The following is a 14,462-nucleotide window of genomic DNA, read 5'->3' on the forward strand; positions in this document are numbered from 1 at the left end:
AGCAATAGTCTGTTTATTTTTTGGCCATATACTACATCAGGGGCAAGCTGCGCCTGTCACCAAGTGCATTTAACCCTCAATGGTGTGGTTGTTTTTTGGCTAAAGCCTACATCAGGGTGAAGCTGTCACACCAAGTGCATTTAACCAGCAATAGTCTGTTTATTTTTTGGCTATATACTACATCAGGGGCAAGCTGCGCCCGTCACCAAGTGCATTTAACCCTCAGTAGTGTGGTTGGTCAAGCTATCACACCAAGTGCATTTAACCAGCAATAGTCTGTTCATTTTTTGGCCATATACTAAATCAGGGGCAAGCTGCGCCCGTCACCAAGTGCATTTAACCCTCAGTAGTGTGGTTGGTCAAGCTGTGACACCAAGTGCATTTAACCAGCAATAGTCTGTTCATTTTTTGGCCATATACTAAATCAGGGGCAAGCTGCGCCCGTCACCAAGTGCATTTAACCAGCAATAGTCTGTTCATTTTTTGGCCATATACTACATCAGGGGCAAGCTGCGCCCGTCACCAAGTGCATTTAACCCTCAGTAGTGTGGTTGGTCAAGCTATCACACCAAGTGCATTTAACCAGCAATAGTCTGTTCCTTTTTTGGCCATATACTAAATCAGGGGCAAGCTGCGCCTGTCACCAAGTGCATTTAACCAGCAATAGTCTGTTCATTTTTTGGCCATATACTACATCAGGGGCAAGCTGCGCCCGTCACCAAGTGCATTTAACCCTCAGTAGTGTGGTTGGTCAAGCTGTGACACCAAGTGCATTTAACCAGCAATAGTCTGTTCATTTTTTGGCCATATACTACATCAGGGGCAAGCTGCGCCCGTCACCAAGTGCATTTAACCCTCAGTAGTGTGGTTGGTCAAGCTATCACACCAAGTGCATTTAACCAGCAATAGTCTGTTCATTTTTTGGCCATATACTAAATCAGGGGCAAGCTGCGCCTGTCACCAAGTGCATTTAACCAGCAATAGTCTGTTCATTTTTTGGCCATATACTACATCAGGGGCAAGCTGCGCCCGTCACCAAGTGCATTTAACCCTCAGTAGTGTGGTTTGTCAAGCTATCACACCAAGTGCATTTAACCAGCAATAGTCTGTTCATTTTTTGGCCATATACTAAATCAGGGGCAAGCTGCGCCCGTCACCAAGTGCATTTAACCAGCAATAGTCTGTTCATTTTTTGGCCATATACTACATCAGGGGCAAGCTGCGCCCGTCACCAAGTGCATTTAATCCTCAGTAGTGTGGTTCGTCAAGCTGTGACACCAAGTGCATTTAACCAGCAATAGTCTGTTCATTTTTTGGCCATATACTACATCAGGGGCAAGCTGCGCCCGTCACCAAGTGCATTTAACCAGCAATAGTGTGGTTATTTTTTGGCCATATCCCAGTCTAATTCTGTCACTAAATCCATACCGGTCACCCAGCGCCTAAATACTAGGCCTCAAATTTATATCCCGCTAACTCTGTCGTTACCGCTGTACTGTTGTGGCTGGGCAAGTTATTTAGTGTCCGTCAAAGCACATTTTTTGTTCAGGGTTGAAATACAATTCCCAATTTAGCAATTTCATAATTTAGTGGTTTCTGCTATATCAGAGCTATTTGAAATCTATCCCTAAAAGGGTATATAATATTCAAGGTGCACATAGGGTCATTCAGAATAACATCACACACACGCTACTGTGCATTTCCAAGTCTAATTCTGTTAGTAAATCCATACCGGTCACCCAGCGCCTAAATACTAGGCCTCAAATTTATATCCTGCTAAATCTCTCGTTACCGCTGTCCTGTTGTGGCTGGGAAAGTTATTTAGTGTCCGTCAAAGCACATTTTTTGTTCTGGGTTGAAATACAATTCCCAATTTAGCAATTTCATAATTTAGTGGTTTCTGCTATATCAGAGCTATTTGAAATCTACCCCTAAAAGGGTATATAATATTCAAGGTGCACATAGGGTCATTCAGAATAACTTCACACACACGCTACTGTGCATTTCCAAGTCTAATATTGTCACTAGATCCATACCGGTCACCCAGCGCCTAAATACTAGGCCTCAAATTTATATCCCGCTAACTCTGTCGTTACCGCTGTACTGTTGTGGCTGGGCAAGTTATTTAGTGTCCGTCAAAGCACATTTTTTGTTCAGGGTTGAAATACAATTCCCAATTTAGCAATTTCATAATTTAGTGGTTTCTGCTATATCAGAGCTATTTGAAATCTATCCCTAAAAGGGTATATAATATTCAAGGTGCACATAGGGTCATTCAGAATAACTTCACACACACGCTACTGTGCATTTCCAAGTCTAATTTTGTTAGTAAATCCATACCGGTCAACCAGCGCCTAAATACTAGGCCTCAAATTTATATCCCGCTAAATCTCTCGTTACCGCTGTTCTGTTGTGGCTGGGAAAGTTATTTAGTGTCCGTCAAAGCACATTTTTTGTTCTGGGTTGAAATACAATTCCCAATTTAGCAATTTCATAATTTAGTGGTTTCTGCTATATCAGAGCTATTTGAAATCTATCCCTAAAAGGGTATATAATATTCAAGGTGCACATAGGGTCATTCAGAATAACTTCACACACACGCTACTGTGCATTTCCAAGTCCAATTCTGTTAGTAAATCCATACCGGTCACCCAGCGCCTAAATACGAGGCCTCAAATTTATATCCCGCTAAATCTCTCGTTACCGCTGTCCTGTTGTGGCTGGGAAAGTTATTTAGTGTCCGTCAAAGCACATTTTTTGTTCTGGGTTGAAATACAATTCCCAATTTAGCAATTTCATAATTTAGTGGTTCCTGCTATATCAGAGCTATTTGAAATCTATCCCTAAAAGGGTATATAATATTCAAGGTGCACATAGGGTCATTCAGAATAACTTCACACACACGCTACTGTGCATTTCCAAGTCCAATTCTGTTAGTAAATCCATACCGGTCACCCAGCGCCTAAATACTAGGCCTCAAATTTATATCCCGCTGAATTTGAATACAATACATTGGGCCAAATAATATTTTTGTTGTTGTGGTGAACCATAACAATGAGGAAAACATCTAGTAAGGGACGCGGACGTTGACATGGTCGTGGTGGTGTTAGTGGACCCTCTGGTGCTGGGAGAGGACGTGGCCGTTCTGCCACATCCACACGTCCTAGTGTACCAACTACCTTAGGTCCCAGTAGCCGCCAGAATTTACAGCGATATATGGTGGGGCCCAATGCCGTTCTAAGGATGGTAAGGCCTGAGCAGGTACAGGCATTAGTCAATTGGGTGGCCGACAGTGGATCCAGCACGTTCACATTATCTCCCACCCAGTCTTCTGCAGAAAGCGCACAGATGGCGCCTGAAAACCAACCCCATCAGTCTGTCACATCACCCCCATGCATACCAGGGAAACTGTCTCAGCCTCAAGTTATGCAGCAGTCTCTTATGCTGTTTGAAGACTCCGCTGGCAGGGTTTCCCAAGGGCATCCACCTAGCCCTTCCCCAGCGGTGAAAGACATAGAATGCACTGACGCACAACCACTTATGTTTCCTAATGATGAGGACATGGGAATACCACCTCAGCATGTCTCTGATGATGACGAAACACAGGTGCCAACTGCTGCGTCTTTCTGCAGTGTGCAGACTGAACAGGAGGTCAGGGATCAAGACTGGGTGGAAGACGATGCAGGGGACGATGAGGTCCTAGACCCCACATAGAATGAAGGTCGTGCCACTGACTTTCACAGTTCGGAGGAAGAGGCAGTGGTGAGACCGAGCCAACAGCGTAGCAAAAGAGGGAGCAGTGGGCAAAAGCAGAACACCCGCCGCCAAGAGACTCCGCCTGCTACTGACCGCCGCCATCTGGGACCGAGCACCCCAAAGGCAGCTTCAAGGAGTTCCCTGGCATGGCACTTCTTCAAACAATGTGCTGATGACAAGACCCGAGTGGTTTGCACTCTGTGCCATCAGAGCCTGAAGCGAGTCATTAACGTTCTGAACCTGAGCACAACCTGCATGACCAGGCACATGCATGCAAAGCATGAACTGCAGTGGAGTAAACACCTTAAAACCAAGGAAGTCACTCAGGCTCCCCCTGCTACCTCTTCTGCTGCTGCCGCCTTGGCCTCTTCTGCTGCTGCCGCCTCGGCCTCTTCCTCCGCCTCTGGAGGAACGTTGGCACCTGCCGCCCAGCAAACAGGGGATGTACCACCAACACCACCACCACCACCTCCGTCACCAAGCATCTCAACCATGTCACAGGGCAGCGTTCAGCTCTCCATCTCACAAACATTTGAGAGAAAGCATAAATTCCCACCTAGCCACCCTCGATCCCTGGCCCTGAATGCCAGCATTTCTAAACTACTGGCCTATGAAATGCTGTCATTTAGGCTGGTGGACACAGACAGCTTCAAACAGCTCATGTCGCTTGCTGTCCCACAGTATGTTGTTCCCAGCCGCCACTACTTCTCCAAGAGAGCCGTGCCTTCCCTGCACAACCAAGTATCCGATAAAATCAAGTGTGCACTGCGCAACGCCATCTGTAGCAAGGTCCACCTAACCACAGATACGTGGACCAGTAAGCACGGCCAGGGACGCTATATCTCCCTAACTGCACACTGGGTAAATGTAGTGGCAGCTGGGCCCCAGGCGGAGAGCTGTTTGGCGCACGTCCTTCCGCCGCCAAGGATCGCAGGGCAACATTCTTTGCCTCCTGTTGCCACCTCCTCCTTCTCGGCTTCCTCCTCCTCTTCTTCCACCTGCTCATCCAGTCAGCCACACACCTTCACCACCAACTTCAGCACAGCCCGGGGTAAACGTCAGCAGGCCATTCTGAAACTCATATGTTTGGGGGGACAGGCCCCACACCGCACAGGAGTTGTGGCGGGGTATAGAACAACAGACCGACGAGTGGTTGCTGCCGGTGAGCCTCAAGCCCGGCCTGGTGGTGTGTGATAATGGGCGAAATCTCGATGCAGCTCTGGGACTAGCCAATTTGACGCACATCCCTTCCTTGGCGCATGTGCTGAATTTGGTGGTGCAGAAGTTCATACACAACTACCCCGACATGTCAGAGCTGCTGCATAAAGTGCGGGCCGTCTGTTCGCGCTTCCGGCGTTTACATCCTGCTGCTGCTCGCCTGTCTGCGCTACAGCGTAACTTCGGCCTTCCCGCTCACCGCCTAATATGCGACGTGCCCACCAGGTGGAACTCCACCTTGCACATGCTGGACAGACTGTGCGAGCAGCAGCAGGCCATAGTGGAGTTTCAGCTGCAGCACGCACGGGTCAGTCGCACTACAGAACAGCACCACTTCACCACCAATGACTGGGCCTCCATGCGAGACCTGTGTGCCCTGTTGCGCTGTTTTGAGTACTCCACCAACATGGCCAGTGGCGATGACGCCGTTATCAGCGTTACAATACCACTTCTATGTCTCCTTGAGAAAACACTTAGAGCGATGATGGAAGAGGAGGTGGCCCAGGAGGAGGAGGAGGAGGAGGAGGAAGAGGGGTCATGTTTAGCACTTTAAGGCCAGTCTCTTCGAAGTGACTCAGAGGGAAGTTTTTGGCAACAGCAGAGGCCAGGTACAAATGTGGCCAGCCAGGGCCCACTACTGGAGGACGAGGAGGACGAGGATGAGGAGGAGGTGGAGGACGAGGAGGATGAAGCATGGTCACAGCGGGGTGGCACCCAACGCAGCTCGGGTCCATCACTGGTGCGTGGCTGGGGGGAAAGGCAGGACGATGACGATACGCCTCCCACAGAGGACAGCTTGTCCTTACCCCTGGGCAGCCTGGCACACATGAGCGACTACATGCTGCAGTGCCTGCGCAACGACAGCAGAGTTGCCCACATTTTAACCTGTGCGGACTACTGGGTTGCCACCCTGCTGGATCCACGCTACAAAGACAATGTGCCCACCTTACTTCCTGCACTGGAGCGTGATAGGAAGATGCGCGAGTACAAGCGCACGTTGGTAGACGCGCTACTGAGAGCATTCCCAAATGTCACAGGGGAACAAGTGGAAGCCCAAGGCCAAGGCAGAGGAGGAGCAAGAGGTCGCCAAGGCAGCTGTGTCAATGCCAGCTCCTCTGAGGGCAGGGTTAGCATGGCAGAGATGTGGAAAACTTTTGTCAACACGCCACAGCTAACTGCACCACCACCTGATACGCAACGTGTTAGCAGGAGGCAACATTTCACTAACATGGTGGAACAGTACATGTGCACACCCCTCCACGTAGTGACTGATGGTTCGGCCCCATTCAACTTCTGGGTCTCTAAATTGTCCACGTGGCCAGAGCTAGCCTTTTATGCCTTGGAGGTGCTGGCCTGCCCGGCGGCCAGCGTTTTGTCTGAACGTGTATTCAGCACGGCAGGGGGCGTCATTACAGACAAACGCAGCCGCCTGTCTACAGCCAATGTGGACAAGCTGACGTTCATAAAAATAACCAGGCATGGATCCCACAGGATCTGTCCGTCCCTTGTCCAGATTAGACATTAACTACCTCCCCTTAACCATATATTATTGGACTCCAGGGCACTTCCTCATTCAATCCTATTTTTATTTTCATTTTACCATTATATTGCGAGGCTACCCAAAGTTGAATGAACCTCTCCTCTGTCTGGGTGCCGGGGCCTAAATATATGCCAATGGACTGTTCCAATGTTGGGTGACGTGAAGCCTGATTCTCTGCTATGACATGCAGACTGATTCTCTGCTGACATGAAGCCAGATCCTCTGTTACGGGACCTCTCTCCTCTGCCTGGGTGCTGGGCCTAAACTTATGAAAATGGACTCTTACAGTGGTGGGTGACGTGAAGCCTCATTCTCTGCTATGACATGCAGACTAATTCTCTGCTGACATGAAGCCAGATTGTCTGTTACGGGACCTCTCTCCTCTGCCTGGGTGCTGGGCCTAAATATATGCCAATGGACTGTTGCAGTGGTGGCTGACGTGAAGCCTCATTCTCTGCTATGACATGCAGACTAATTCTCTGCTGACATGAAGCCAGATTGTCTGTTACGGGACCTCTCTCCTCTGCCTGTGTGCTGGGCCTAAATATATGCCAATGGACTGTTGCAGTGGTGGCTGACGTGAAGCCTCATTCTCTGCTATGACATGCAGACTAATTCTCTGCTGACATGAAGCCAGATTGTCTGTTACGGGACCTCTCTCCTCTGCCTGGGTGCTGGGCCTAAACTTATGAAAATGGACTCTTACAGTGGTGGGTGACGTGAAGCCTCATTCTCTGCTATGACATGCAGACTAATTCTCTGCTGACATGAAGCCAGATTGTCTGTTACGGGAAGTCTCTCCTCTGCCTGGGTGCTGGGCCTAAATTTATGACAATGGACTGTTGCAGTGGTGGGTGACGTGAAGCCTGATTCTCTGCTATGACATGCAGACTGATTCTCTGCTGACATGAACCTAGATTGTCTGTTACGGGACCTCTCTCCTCTGCCTGGGTGCTGGGCCTAAATATATGCCAATGGACTGTTGCAGTGGTAGCTGACGTGAAGCCTCATTCTCTGCTATGACATGCAGACTAATTCTCTGCTGACATGAAGCCAGATTGTCTGTTACGGGACCTCTCTCCTCTGCCTGTGTGCTGGGCCTAAATATATGCCAATGGACTGTTGCAGTGGTGGCTGACGTGAAGCCTCATTCTCTGCTATGACATGCAGACTAATTCTCTGCTGACATGAAGCCAGATTGTCTGTTACGGGACCTCTCTCCTCTGCCTGTGTGCTGGTCCTAAATATATGCCAATGGACTGTTGCAGTGGTGGCTGACGTGAAGCCTCATTCTCTGCTATGACATGCAGACTAATTCTCTGCTGACATGAAGCCAGATCCTCTGTTACGGGACCTCTCTCCTCTGCCTGGGTGCTGGGCCTAAACTTATGAAAATGGACTCTTACAGTGGTGGGTGACGTGAAGCCTCATTCTCTGCTATGACATGCAGACTAATTCTCTGCTGACATGAAGCCAGATTGTCTGTTACGGGACCTCTCTCCTCTGCCTGGGTGCTGGGCCTAAATTTATGACAATGGACTGTTGCAGTGGTGGGTGACGTGAAGCCTGATTCTCTGCTATGACATGCAGACTGATTCTCTGCTGACATGAAGCCAGATTGTCTGTTACGGGACCTCTCTCCTCTGCCTGGGTGCTGGGCCTAAATATATGCCAAATGACTGTTGCAGTGGTGGCTGAAGTGAAGCCTCATTCTCTGCTATGACATGCAGACTAATTCTCTGCTGACATGAAGCCAGATTGTCTGTTACGGGACCTCTCTCCTCTGCCTGTGTGCTGGGCCTAAATATATGCCAATGGACTGTTGCAGTGGTGGCTGACGTGAAGCCTCATTCTCTGCTATGACATGCAGACTAATTCTCTGCTGACATGAAGCCAGATTGTCTGTTACGGGACCTCTCTCCTCTGCCTGTGTGCTGGTCCTAAATATATGCCAATGGACTGTTGCAGTGGTGGCTGACGTGAAGCCTCATTCTCTGCTATGACATGCAGACTAATTCTCTGCTGACATGAAGCCAGATCCTCTGTTACGGGACCTCTCTCCTCTGCCTGGGTGCTGGGCCTAAACTTATGAAAATGGACTCTTACAGTGGTGGGTGACGTGAAGCCTCATTCTCTGCTATGACATGCAGACTAATTCTCTGCTGACATGAAGCCAGATTGTCTGTTACGGGACCTCTCTCCTCTGCCTGGGTGCTGGGCCTAAATTTATGACAATGGACTGTTGCAGTGGTGGGTGACGTGAAGCCTGATTCTCTGCTATGACATGCAGACTGATTCTCTGCTGACATGAAGCCAGATTGTCTGTTACGGGACCTCTCTCCTCTGCCTGGGTGCTGGGCCTAAATATATGCCAAATGACTGTTGCAGTGGTGGCTGAAGTGAAGCCTCATTCTCTGCTATGACATGCAGACTAATTCTCTGCTGACATGAAGCCAGATTGTCTGTTACGGGACCTCTCTCCTCTGCCTGGGTGCTGGGCCTAAACTTATGAAAATGGACTCTTACAGTGGTGGGTGACGTGAAGCCTCATTCTCTGCTATGACATGCAGACTAATTCTCTGCTGACATGAAGCCAGATTGTCTGTTACGGGACCTCTCTCCTCTGCCTGGGTGCTGGGCCTAAATTTATGACAATGGACTGTTGCAGTGGTGGGTGACGTGAAGCCTGATTCTCTGCTATGACATGCAGACTGATTCTCTGCTGACATGAAGCCAGATTGTCTGTTACGGGACCTCTCTCCTCTGCCTGTGTGCTGGGCCTAAATATATGCCAATGGACTGTTGCAGTGGTGGCTGACGTGAAGCCTCATTCTCTGCTATGACATGCAGACTAATTCTCTGCTTACATGAAGTCAGATCCTCTGTTACGGGACCTCTCTCCTCTGCCTGGGTGCTGGGCCTAAATTTATGAAAATGGACTCTTACAGTGGTGGGTGACGTGAAGCCTGATTCTCTGCTATGACATGAAGACTGATTCTCTGCTGACATGAAGCCAGATTGTCTGTTACGGGACCTCTCTCCTCTGCCTGGGTGCTGGGCCTAAATATATGCCAATGGACTGTTGCAGTGGTGGCTGACGTGAAGCCTGATTCTCTGCTATGACATGCAGACTAATTCTCTGCTGACATGAAGCCAGATTGTCTGTTACGGGACCTCTCTCCTCTGCCTGGGTTCCAGGGCCTAAATATCTGAGAATGGACTGTTCCAGTGGTGGGTGACAGGAAGCCAGATTCTCTGCTATGGGACCTCTCTCCAATTGATTTTGGTTAATTTTTATTTATTTAATTTTTATTTTAATTCATTTCCCTATCCACATTTGTTTGCAGGGGATTTACCTACATGTTGCTGCCTTTTGCAGCCATCTAGCCCTTTCCTGGGCTGTTTTACAGCCTTTTTAGTGCCGAAAGGTTCGGGTCCCCATTGACTTCAATGGGGTTCGGGTTCGGGACGAAGTTCGGATCGGGTTCGGATCCCGAACCCGAACATTTTCGGGAAGTTCGGCCGAACTTCTCGAACCCGAACATCCAGGTGTTCGCTCAACTCTAGAAATGAATTAAAATAAAAATTAAATAAATAAAAATTAACCAAAATTAATTGGAGAGAGGTCCCATAGCAGAGAATCTGGCTTCCCGTCACCCACCACTGGAACAGTCCATTCTCAGATATTTAGGCCCCGGAACCCAGGCAGAGGAGAGCGGTCCCGTAACAGACAATCTGGCTTTATGTCAGCAGAGAATTAGTCTGCATGTCATAGCAGAGAATCAGGCTTCACGTCAGCCACCACTGCAACAGTCCATTGGCATATATTTAGGCCTAGCACCCACCCAGAGGAGAGAGGTCCCGTAACAGACAATCTGGCTTCATGTCAGCAGAGAATCAGTCTTCATGTCATAGCAGAGAATCAGGCTTCACGTCACCCACCACTGTAAGAGTCCATTTTCATAAATTTAGGCCCAGCACCCAGGCAGAGGAGAGAGGTCCCGTAACAGAGGATCTGGCTTCATGTCAGCGGAGAATTAGTCTGCATGTCATAGCAGAGAATGAGGCTTCACGTCACCCACCACTGCAACAGTCTATTGGCATATATTTAGGCCCAGCACACAGGCAGAGGAGAGAGGTCCCGTAACAGACAATCTGGCTTCATGTCAGCAGAGAATTAGTCTGCATGTCATAGCAGAGAATGAGGCTTCACGTCAGCCACCACTGCAACAGTCCATTGGCATATATTTAGGCCCAGCACCCAGGCAGAGGAGAGAGGTCCCGTAACAGACAATCAGGCTTCATGTCAGCAGAGAATCAGTCTGCATGTCATAGCAGAGAATCAGGCTTCACGTCACCCAACATTGGAACAGTCCATTGGCATATATTTAGGCCCCGGCACCCAGACAGAGGAGAGTTTCATTCAACTTTGGGTAGCCTCGCAATATAATGGTAAAATGAAAATAAAAATAGGATTGAATGAGGAAGTGCCCTGGAGTCTAATAATATATGGTTAAGGGGAGGTAGTTAATGTCTAATCTGGACAAGGGACGGACAGATCCTATAGGATCCATGCCTGGTTCATTTTTATGAACGTCAGCTTGTCCACATTGGCTGTAGACAGGCGGCTGCGTTTGTCTGTAATGACGCCCCCTGCCGTGCTGAATACACGTTCAGACAAAACGCTGGCCGCCGGGCAGGCCAGCACCTCCAAGGCATAAAAGGCTAGCTCTGGCCACGTGGACAATTTAGAGACCCAGAAGTTGAATGGGGCCGAACCATCAGTCAGTACGTGGAGGGGTGTGCACACGTACTGTTCCACCATGTTAGTGAAATGTTGCCTCCTGCTAACACGTTGCGTATCAGGTGGTGGTGCAGTTAGCTGTGGCGTGTTGACAAAAGTTTTCCACATCTCTGCCATGCTAACCCTGCCCTCAAAGGAGCTGGCATTGACACAGCTGCCTTGGCGACCTCTTGCTCCTCCTCTGCCTTGGCCTTGGGCTTCCACTTGTTCCCCTGTGACATTTGGGAATGCTCTCAGTAGCGCGTCTACCAACGTGCGCTTGTACTCGCGCATCTTCCTATCACGCTCCAGTGCAGGAAGTAAGGTGGGCACATTGTCTTTGTAGCGTGGATCCAGCAGGGTGGCAACCCAGTAGTCCGCACAGGTTACAATGTGGGCAACTCTGCTGTCGTTGCGCAGGCACTGCAGCATGTAGTCGCTCATGTGTGCCAGGCTGCCCAGGGGTAAGGACAAGCTGTCCTCTGTGGGAGGCGTATCGTCATCGTCCTGCCTTTCCCCCCAGCCACGCACCAGTGATGGACCCGAGCTGCGTTGGGTGCCACCCCGCTGTGACCATGCTTCATCCTCCTCGTCCTCCACTTCCTCCTCATCCTCGTCCTCCTCGTCCTCCAGTAGTGGGCCCTGGCTGGCCACATTTGTACCTGGCCTCTGCTGTTGCCAAAAACCTCCCTCTGAGTCACTTCGAAGAGACTGGCCTGAAAGTGCTAAAAATGACCCCTCTTCCTCCTCCTCCTCCTCCTCCTCCTGGGCCACCTCCTCTTCCATCATCGCCCTAAGTGTTTTCTCAAGGAGACATAGAAGTGGTATTGTAACGCTGATAACGGCGTCATCGCCACTGGCCATGTTGGTGGAGTACTCGAAACAGCGCAACAGGGCACACAGGTCTCGCATGGAGGCCCAGTCATTGGTGGTGAAGTGGTGCTGTTCTGTAGTGCGACTGACCCGTGCGTGCTGCAGCTGAAACTCCACTATGGCCTGCTGCTGCTCGCACAGTCTGTCCAGCATGTGCAAGGTGGAGTTCCACCTGGTGGGCACGTCGCATATGAGGCGGTGAGCGGGAAGGCCGAAGTTACGCTGTAGCGCAGACAGGCGAGCAGCAGCAGGATGTGAACGCCGGAAGCGCGAACAGACGGCCCGCACTTTATGCAGCAGCTCTGACATGTCGGGGTAGTTGTGAATGAACTTCTGCACCACCAAATTCAGCACATGCGCCAAGCAAGGGATGTGCGTCAAATTGGCTAGTCCCAGAGCTGCAACGAGATTTCGCCCATTATCACACACCACCAGGCCGGGCTTGAGGCTCACCGGCAGCAACCACTCGTCGGTCTGTTGTTCTATACCCCGCCACAACTCCTGTGCGGTGTGGGGCCTGTCCCCCAAACATATGAGTTTCAGAATGGCCTGCTGACGTTTACCCCGGGCTGTGCTGAAGTTGGTGGTGAAGGTGTGTGGCTGACTGGATGAGCAGGTGGAAGAAGAGGAGGAGGAAGCCGAGAAGGAGGAGGTGGCAACAGGAGGCAAAGAATGTTGCCCTGCGATCCTTGGCGGCGGAAGGACGTGCGCCAAACAGCTCTCCGCCTGGGGCCCAGCTGCCACTACATTTACCCAGTGTGCAGTTAGGGAGATATAGCGTCCCTGGCCGTGCTTACTGGTCCACGTATCTGTGGTTAGGTGGACCTTGCCACAGATGGCGTTGCGCAGTGCACACTTCATTTTATCAGATACTTGGTTGTGCAGGGAAAGCACGGCTCTCTTGGAGAAGTAGTGCCGGCTAGGAACAACATACTGTGGGACAGCAAGCGACATGAGCTGTTTGAAGCTGTCTGTGTCCACCAGCCTAAATGACAGCATTTCATAGGCCAGTAGTTTAGAAATGCTGGCATTCAGGGCCAGGGATCGAGGGTGGCTAGGTGGGAATTTACGCTTTCTCTCAAATGTTTGTGAGATGGAGAGCTGAACGCTGGCGTGTGACATGGTTGAGACGCTTGGTGACGGAGGTGGTGGTGGTGGTGTTGGTGGTACATCCCCTGTTTGCTGGGCGGCAGGTGCCAACGTTCCTCCAGAGGCGGAGGAAGAGGCCGAGGCGGCAGCAGCAGAAGAGGCCGAGGCGGCAGCAGCAGAAGAGGTAGCAGGGGGAGCCTGAGTGACTTCCTTGGTTTTAAGGTGTTTACTCCACTGCAGTTCATGCTTTGCATGCAGGTGCCTGGTCATGCAGGTTGTGCTCAGGTTCAGAACGTTAATGCCTCGCTTCAGGCTCTGATGGCACAGCTTGCAAACCACTCGGGTCTTGTCGTCAGCACATTGTTTGAAGAAGTGCCATGCCAGGGAACTCCTTGAAGCTGCCTTTGGGGTGCTCGGTCCCAGATGGCGGCGGTCAGTAGCAGGCGGAGTCTCTTGGTGGCGGGTGTTCTGCTTTTGCCCACTGCTCCCTCTTTTGCTACGCTGTTGGCTCGGTCTCACCACTGCCTCTTCCTCCGAACTGCGAAAGTCAGTGGCACGACCTTCATTCCATGTGGGGTCTAGGACCTCATCGTCCCCTGCATCGTCTTCCACCCAGTCTTGATCCCTGACCTCCTGTTCAGTCTGCACACTGCAGAAAGACGCAGCAGTTGGCACCTGTGTTTCGTCATCATCAGAGACATGCTGAGGTGGTATTCCCATGTCCTCATCATCAGGAAACATAAGTGGTTGTGCGTCAGTGCATTCTATGTCTTTCACCGCTGGGGAAGGGCTAGGTGGATGCCCTTGGGAAACCCTGCCAGCGGAGTCTTCAAACAGCATAAGAGACTGCTGCATAACTTGAGGCTGAGACAGTTTCCCTGGTATGCATGGGGGTGATGTGACTAGACTGATGGGGTTGGTTTTCAGGCGCCATCTGTGCGCTTTCTGCAGAAGACTGGGTGGGAGATAATGTGAACGTGCTGGATCCACTGTCGGCCACCCAATTGACTAATGCCTGTACCTGCTCAGGCCTTACCATCCTTAGAACGGCATTGGGCCCCACCATATATCGCTGTAAATTCCTGGCGGCTACTGGGACCTGAGGTAGTTGGTACACTAGGACGTGTGGATGTGGCAGAACGGCCACGTCCTCTCCCAGCACCAGAGGGTCCACTAACACCACCACGACCATGTCCACGTCCG

The sequence above is a fragment of the Bufo gargarizans genome, chromosome 3 (assembly GCF_014858855.1).
Source record: "Bufo gargarizans isolate SCDJY-AF-19 chromosome 3, ASM1485885v1, whole genome shotgun sequence".
NCBI classification, from domain to species: Eukaryota; Metazoa; Chordata; class Amphibia; order Anura; family Bufonidae; genus Bufo; species Bufo gargarizans.